The sequence below is a fragment of the Aethalodelphis obliquidens genome, unplaced genomic scaffold (genome assembly GCF_003676395.1).
Source record: "Aethalodelphis obliquidens isolate GAN/ISIS:26980383/991018 unplaced genomic scaffold, ASM367639v1 scaffold52, whole genome shotgun sequence".
Lineage (NCBI taxonomy): Eukaryota > Metazoa > Chordata > Mammalia > Artiodactyla > Delphinidae > Aethalodelphis > Aethalodelphis obliquidens.
In genome coordinates, this window is record NW_020837996.1 from 6,545,744 (window position 1) to 6,554,602 (window position 8,859).

Sequence of the window (8,859 nt, forward strand, 5' to 3'; positions counted from 1 at the left end):
ACTTCATTTCTTTGCTTTTAATAGACAATGTCTGTTAGCGTTGTTCTAAAAGCTTCGATGGTGTTCCGTAATATGTGAGGAATTAAGTTGGAAAATTGACTTCTGAGTTTTCAAACTGATTGTCTAGACTCCAGGCATATAAGAATGGTTGAAAACATGAAGATGACCAGGTAACTTGTGAAGGTACATACCCTTTGTTTTAAAAAAATTTTTTCAGTAGGATGAAAAAAATGTGAGACAGTGACTAAGGGAAAAATTACGAGTTTGGTGTGGAAATATTAGATTTGAGCTATACTTTAGCTCTCCAAGTGCATTGCAAGCGATTGGAAATAAGCTACTGAAGAGCAAAAGTACAGTTGACCCTTGAGCTACACGGGTTGAACTGTGCGGGTCCACATACATGCAGATTTTTTTCTGTAGTAAGTACTGCAGTACTACATGATCTGAGATTGGTTGAATCCGCAGGTGCAGAGGAACCGAACCAGATACAGAGGGCCAACTCTTAAGTTATATGTGGATTTTCAACTGTGCGAAGGGTCAGGCCCCCCAAACTCCCCAGGTTGTTCAAGGGTCAACCGTAATTGAAGGCTACATGCGTAGTTTAAGTGCTTCATTCAAAATAAATGTATAGTTAGCTAGTGGGAAGCAGTCGCTTAGCACAGGGAGATCAGCTCGGGGCTTTGTGACCACCTAGAGGGGTGGGAGGGAGGTGGGAGGGAGACGTAACGGGGAGGGGATATGGGGATATGTGTATACGTATGGCTGAGTCACTTTGTTGTACAACAGAAACTAACACAGTGTTGTGAAGCAATTATACTCCAACAAATATCTATTTAAAAAAATAATAATAAAAATAAATTTATTCTAGGAGGGAAAGAAAAGGGCTTATTTGACTTCTATACACAGAGCTGGTGTATACATTTTGAAAGGAAGACGTCTCTTTTCTATTGACATGTTCCTCAGTGGAGTGTATTGTGTATTGAACAAACATTGTTAATGTTTCTGCACCTGAAGTCTTATCTCCTCCTATGCAAAAAGCTTTATAAACTATTTTAAGGTATTCCTATGCTTCTGATTTTGAGAGTTTTTAAGTTTTGTTTTTGTTTCTGTTTTCTAAAATAAACTTGGAAAACCTGACTCCTCATCTCTGGGATTGCATCTCCTCCTTTACATAAAAAATCGGTATTTAATGTTGCTTTTCCCAGAGGTGAGCAATACACCAGTACACTTGCTTACATTTAGGTAAGTAAGTGCACATCTCCAGCCAGGGCTATAAAAGTGACCTTTACAGTTTCTATAAACAGTAACAAAAATTATCAAAACCATGAAGGCATGTTCTTTTGGACTGAAGAGCCCACTTCACTCATTTTTCTCTAGCTAGAGTTTGGAGTCTGCTACCCCCAATTTCTTTGGTGGGGGAAAATCCAACTTTTATCATATATTAAACATGCCATTCAGGAAAAAGTTAAGTGAATATGTGTTATGTAGGTTTTTGTTTTTGTTTTTGTTTGGTTTTAGGTATCATATTTTAACAATTTGAATAAAGAATCCTGATACCTTGTGTTTTCAGATTTCCTAGAACACCTCTTCCGGTTTTCAGGACATATGTTTAATGCCTCAAAAAAAAGATTTCAGTGAATTTGTAACTGCTACTACTGATTTTTGTTTACTTTTGGTTTTGGACCTCTTTATTTTTTGTAATCAACTTTATTGAGGTATGATTTTAAGAACAATAATATTTAATGGTATATTTAAGTAAATATGTTTATACACCCAGGTAACCACCCTTCCAAGATATTTCCATCATTCCAAAAAGTTCCCTTGGCCTCCACCCTAGGCTGTCCCTTCCCAGCCCCATCCCGTGTCAACCAATGCTTTCTGTCACTACATTCAATTTATTTTTTCTACAGTTTTCATTGTATAAGTGGGCTCATACAGTAGATACCCTTTTTTTCACTTCCCAGTCCTCCATCCCTCCCAGCTTTAAGGCTTTCTAGAGCTACTACAGGCATACCTCAGAGATATTTCGGGCTTGTTCCAGGCCACTGCAATAAAGCGAGTTACGTGAGTTTGTTTGTTTTCCCAGTGCATGTAAGAGTTAGGTTTATACCATACTGTAGTCTATTAAGTGTGCAATATCATTATGTCAAAAAATGTACATACCTTCACTTTAAAATATTGCTGAAAAATGCTAACCATCATGATCTGAGCTTTCAGGGAGTCGTAATCTCTTGCTGGTGGAAGGTCTTGCCTCCATGTTGATGGCTGCTGACTGATAAGGGTGGTGGTTCCTGAAGGCTGGGGTGGCTGTGGAAATTTCTTAAAATGAGACGACAATGAAGTTTACTGCATTAGTTGAGTCATCCTTTCACAGTGATTTCTCTGTAGCGTCAGTGCTGTTCGGTAGTACTTTACCCACAGTGGAACTTCTTTTGAAATTGGAGTCAGTCCTCTCAAACCATGCCAGTGTTTTATCAACTAAGTTTAAGTAATATATTAAATGCTTTGTTATTTCAATAATCTTCACCAGGTGTAGATTCCATCTCAAGAAACCACTCTCTCCTCATCCATAAGAAGCAACTCCCCATCCGTTAACATTTTATCATGAGATTGCAGCAATTCAGTCACATCTTCAGGCTCCACTTCTAATTCTAGTTCTCTTGCTATTTTCCATCACATCTGCAGTTACTTCCTTCACTGGAGTCCTGAGCCCCTCAAAGTCATCCCTAAAGATGGGAATCAACTTCTTCCAAACTCCTGTTGATGTTGATATTTTGACCTCTACCCAGGAATCACAAATGTTCCTAATGGCATCTAGAATGGTGGACTCAATAGCCACTCACACTTCTGTCAACATATCCTATTCGTTCTCCTGACTCTGATTATGAAATTTATAGTTCAAGCAATTCTAGACACTTAAAACTAAATTACTAACATTCTGTTTTTTCCTGGGTTCCTTTCCATAATACTGCTTTTGTCTGACATTTTCCCAGTGCTGTGAATAAAGGAAGGCTATCTTGAATCTTAAACATATCATAATAAAGCTGGGAAAAAAAATTAATTTAAAAAAAAAAGAAACCTCTTAGTCTAAGAGCAAGCTTCAGATTAGAGATGTCCTAGGATCTTTCACACACCAAGAGCCAAGTTTGGGCATCGAGAATCCAAGAAAGTAGACTAAGTTTGCCAATTAAAGGAGATTGTCTGGTTTAAAAGGAAAACAACACCTATATGCTTTTTGTAATAGATGTTAAAGTAAAAGGACCTGGACAGTTTGAAATCAGAAGGATTAAAAAAGGTCAGGCAAACACTAACCAAAAGAAAACTTATGTAGCTATATTAAGACAAGCAAAATAAACTTGAAAACAAAAGTCATCATTAGGAATGGGGTCATTATGTAATCATAAAGCGAACCAAGAAGACATCACAGTTTAAAATACATATGCAAGTAATGAAATAGCTAAATAAATAGAAAATAAATCTACAAGGGAGGAAACTTTAAGGCATGAAATTGTCATCACAGTGAGAGGTTTCAACACCTCACTCAAGTAGTGATAGTTCAAGCAAACAGAAAATCAGCAAAATAGGTTTGAACACCATGGTTAAGCTTGGCCCAATGGACATACATTGAATTCTGCATCCAGCAATGAGAGGGTGCACATTATTCTCAAGCACACATGGAGTATGTACAAAAATTGATCATGTACAAGATCATAGAATAAGTCAATAAATTTCAAAAAATAAGGCCACATTCTCAAAGCATAACAATTAAGTTACATGACAATGACGTAAAAATCTATTTGCTGGGCTTCCCTGGTGGTCCAGTGGTTAAGACTCAGCGCTGCCAATGCAGGGGGTGCGGGTTCGACCCCTGATCAGGGAGCTAAGGTCCCACAAGCCGCGTGGCGTGGCCAAAAAAAGGAAAAAAAATTCTTTGCTAATGGCTCGGGAGGCAGTGTAGAGTAGTGATTAAATGCGAGTATTCTGGAGCATGGTTTCAAATTCTGCTCTTAGTCACTAGGCATATGATCTCAGGCAAATTTGTTTCCTTCCTTCCTTCCTCCCTCCCTTCCTCCCTCCCTTCCTTCCCCGCTTGGCAGGTAGGATCTTAGTTCCCCAACCAGGGATCGAATCTGTGCCCCCTGCAGTGTAAGTACAGATCCCTAATCACTGGACTGCAAGGGAAGTCCCTGAGGAAAATTTCTCACCCCACATGTGATGATGATCTTGTGTTCATCATTCATGTTGTTCAGCAGAGATCTTTATTCCACCTTTCCAACACAGTAGGATTGTACTTCCAGGCTCCCTCGTGGTTGAAAAGGTTCATATGACTGGTTCTGGCCAACTAGTGAGTGAGTTGGAACTACCATGTCATGGCTAGAGCACTTCATCACCTGAGACTTCCCGGAGCCATCTTTTCCCTCTTGACAGCCAGCAGCATTCAAGATGGTGGCTACTCTGTTAGCCTGGATCCCTAAATGACTAAAATTAACAGAGGCCCCTCTCCTTCAACCACCCACAAAATAATGAAGGTAGTATAGTGTGAGGAAGAAAACAAACTTCATTTAGGCACAGACCTTGGGAGTTTGTTACCACCGCCTAACCCGTCTGATATACCCATCCCAACTGATATAGACGTTGGTACCAGCAATGGATGCCGCTGAAGAATAGAAACCTAAATAATGAGGCCCTGGATTAGGGACTGGCAGCAGGTGGCAAAAAAACTGCTATCAGAGGATGGAAGGATTCATGTCATGGAGAAGTGCAACTTCAGTCACCTGACAACTTGGAAGGTAGGTCATGTGCCAATGGATGTGTGGCCTTAGGCGAAGTAGCAAAGTGGTGTTAGTAGCATGTACTGGAGGCTGTTTCCATTTGACAATTTATATACGAAACACATGGGGGGCTTCCCTGGTGGCCCAGGGAATGTCCCCCTGCCAATGCAGGGGACACAGGCTCCAGCCCTGGCCCGGGAAGATCCTACATGCTGCGGAGCAACTAAGCCCGTGCACCACAACTACTGAGCCTGCGCTCTAGAGCCCACGAGCCACAAATACTGAAGCCCGGGTGCCTAGAGCCCGTGCTCTGCAGCAAAGAGTAGCCCCCGCTCGCCGCCAACTAGAGAAAGCCCGCATGCAGCAACGAAGACCCAACGCAGCCAATAAATAAACTTTAAAAAAGAGAAAAAAAGCTCTCTAAAAAAAAAATCATGTGTGACTGATTTCTCAGGCCTGACCACAGGCAAATAGGAAGGCTTCAGACAGCACAGCTGGTGGGACTAGGAGAAGCTGCCCTCCGCACCAGACCTGGGGCACAGCCGGCGCACTTCGGTTTCTGAAGGGGCTTGCGGTCAAGGACTCAGGGCCCTCGGCAGGTAAATTTACATTCCTACCCGTCACCTTCATTCCACGGGTTTGTTTTGTGTGTGTGTGTTTGTGTGTGTGTGTGTTTGGCTGTGTGCAGCATGCAGGATCATAGTTCCCCAACCAGGGAAACCCGTGCCCCCGGCAGGGGAAGCACGGAGTCTTACCACTGGACCACCAGGGAAGTCCTCCATAGGTTTTGATCTGAGGACCTCTGCCTCCTTGTGGGGGAGGGGAGAACCTTGAAGACTTTTCCACCCCCAGCCTTCCCCATTCGTGCCCTCACCAGCAGCCTCAGGGTCCGTAAAATGTTGGAGCCTTTTTTTCAAGGGTGCCTTCAGCAGTAAGACATCCCCAAGGAGCTCTGATCCCCCGACCCTCGGCTGGGGCGCCTTTCCATGTGAGAATATGGAACAGGGGAGTTGGCGCTTTCTCCAGTTTTAGCCTTTTGCTTATTCCATCACAGTAAATTAAAGACTGAACTCTCATTTTCGGCTCCTTCAATCTTGAGTTCCTCCCACACCTGGCAGCTCAGCTCTCTCTCCCAGCTCAGCTGAGCTCCTTACAAACAAGATCCGTGGGCAGCACTCAATCAGGGACCAAAGAGGCAGGAATACCAGTAACTTTGTCTTCAGTCACAGACTTCAACCATCCTTCTCTTAGGAATCTCAGGGGGCATCCTGGGCTGTCCCAGAGACCCTGCAGAAAAGCTCAGCTGTCATCTTCCAGTTATTCAAAGTACTGTCCTAAATCTGCCTTTCCCAATCAACAGCAAGAGTGGTATGGGGTTTTAAATGGTGTCAGCCTTGGATGCACATTAGAATCACCTGGGGGACTTACCAAAAACACCAATGCCAGGCCTTCCCCCTAGAGCGTCTGGTTTTAATTTCACCGATTTAGAGAATGAATACGTAGAGTTCTGCTCCAGGACACCCCAGATCTTCCATTCTCCAGCTCCATCACACCTTGGGTGATTCCTGTCACTTTCCTGAGCCTCAATTTCCTCATCTGTGATATCAGGGAGGATGACACTTGCCTCCCAGGCGGTGTTATGGGAATTAAGTGAAACAAGGTGTCTGGAGGCACCTGGAACATACTACGTGCACGGTAAATGTTGTCTCCCTCAGAACGTGAACCAAGAGGAATTTCCTGTGAGCCCAAGAGCCAGGAAGACTACTTGGAAGAGTTAGACTGGCCTCCTTAAGGAGGAACACTGAGATTTGGTTGAGTGGACGGGCCAAGGGGCCACTCTCAGACCTGGTCAGCCAGGGCCCCTGCCCTGGGCCCCGCACCTACAGGGCTGCGCTCTGGCCTTCCTCTGCCTGCACCTTGCCCCATGGGGCAAGGAGTCCACACGGGCCGAGGGCCGTGCCCCCACGAGCCCACGCCACCACCTTCTAGATCCTGCACTGGGCACCCGGCGCCCAGCCTGAACAGCCCAAGTCCGCTTCCATCAATCTTCCCCAGGCCAGTCCTCCCAAGAAGGGACCACGCTCCCAGTTTACAACTCCAGTCCCAAGGGGCTTAAAGGAGGCTGTTTGAAGAGCAGGGGGTCGGATCTTGGATTTTAGGGCTGGGAGTCTACAGACATGCGTGTGAGCCCCTTCAGGAGGTGGGGCAGAACCAGGGGTGGGAAGAGAAAGGGGCAGGGCACTGGCCAGGGGTCTAACGTGTGCGCTCGCTCCAGGCCACACAGACATTTCCGGCAGCTCTGACGCCGGTGTGCATTTTACAGCAAATGTTAACCTGAACATTTACGTTTCAGTATCTTCTGCTATGTTTGTTCCCGTTATTAATTTAAAAACAACACTTTTTGCAATCAAATAAATGCTTATCTCTATGCCTGGGACATCATAAGTGCTTGACAAATACGAGTGTTGCAGAGTCCAAACATACTCACTGCGGCTCCGATGTGGTTAAAGCATCTTGCTTGGTAGCAGGACTGCAGCCGGGAGGGAAACTGCCAGTTGAAAAGAAGTTGGTTTCTTCCAGTTTAAAACAGTCCCTTTTGTTTTCTTTTCCCTCCCCGTTCTTCCTCCCCTTATCCCAAGGGGCATCGGGGTGGAGGAGGCTGAGGGACATCACGGTGAGGGTGAGGGTAGGCAGTAGGTGAGGTCTGTGTGTTCTTCCCACTGGTTCCTGCTGACTCTCTTTGAGTCAGGGTCCATCTCACCCTGTCTTTGAGCATCAGCCTCCAGCCTCACTGCACCTGCTGGGCTGGGCTCAACCGTGGCTCTTGTCAGGCTGCTGATTCTCTGAAACTCAGCAGCAAATTCCACCCAGCTGAACCAATTCCCAGGTTGAACCAATCCTCTTAGAAGCTCAACTAAGTTCCCTCCCCATCACTCCTCACCCCACCCACCACCCGCTCCAACCCAAGGCGTCTATGTTAACTCTTAATTCTCGGGTATTTTACACTGACAATAAGAGGAAAGTTGGGAGAAAGGGATAACACTCAGAGCTTTGTGCAGGAACTTCAGTTGCACGTTGCTTTCCCCAGTCACTTTCCAAAAGCCAGCAAGATGGGCATTTTAGCTGAAAGTTCCCATCCAGCCCTAGTGTTTTGGGCTGAATTGTATTCCCCCAAATCAAAATGTTGAAGCTCTAACTCTCAAATATGACTGTATTTGGAGGTAGGGCCTTTAAGGAGGTAATTAAGGTTCCGGGAGGTCATAAGGGTGGGGCTGTAATTTGAGAGGGCTGGAGTGCTTCTAAGAAGAGGAAGAGACCAGCATCTCTCTCTCCTCCCCTCTCTCTCTGTCTCTCTCTCCTTGTGCACGCAGAGAAAAGGCCATGTGTGGACCCAGGGAGAAGGCAGCCATTGACAAGCCAAGGAGAGAGGCTTCACCAGAAACCAGCCCTGCTGGTACCTTGACCCTGGACTTCCAGGCTCCAGGACTGTGAGAAGGTAAATGTCTATTGCCTAAGGCATGCAGACTGGTATTTTGTTAGGGTAGCCGCCGCAGTCTAAGATGCCTAGGGACCCCAATTTGATGCCTCTGGGAACCCAAGCAGGTCAGGTGCCCGGTGTCACTGCTACGTATGTCCTGAACCTCACTGCCCACTGGAATTACAGTCCCATACTTCCCCCGCCCCCATCCTCCAAAACCAGGTTTCAGCTTCCCTCCTATATTCCCTTAGTCCTTATTCCTATGCTTCTCCTGGGACTTACCATGTTGTTCCATTGGCCCAGGAACCCGTCTGCAGCTCAGAGACATTCTTCAGGAGGTTTTTTTCATGCCATGTCTCCATTGACGTTCCCACTTCAAGCAGCTTCAAACGTGGACTATAAATTTTCTCTGTGTGTATGTGGGAATGCTCACAGCAAGGAAAGATGCCAAGTTTCCCCTGCCATGTCCCAGATCTGGAGGGACAGACACCTTGTAAGGAGGCTCCAAGAGCTCCTTATTGAGACTGAGCTGCCTCTGAGGAAGGACTGGACCCTTTAAGATTCCAGAAGGAATCATCCTGTTTCCTAGGAGTCCATTCCCAGCCTCAG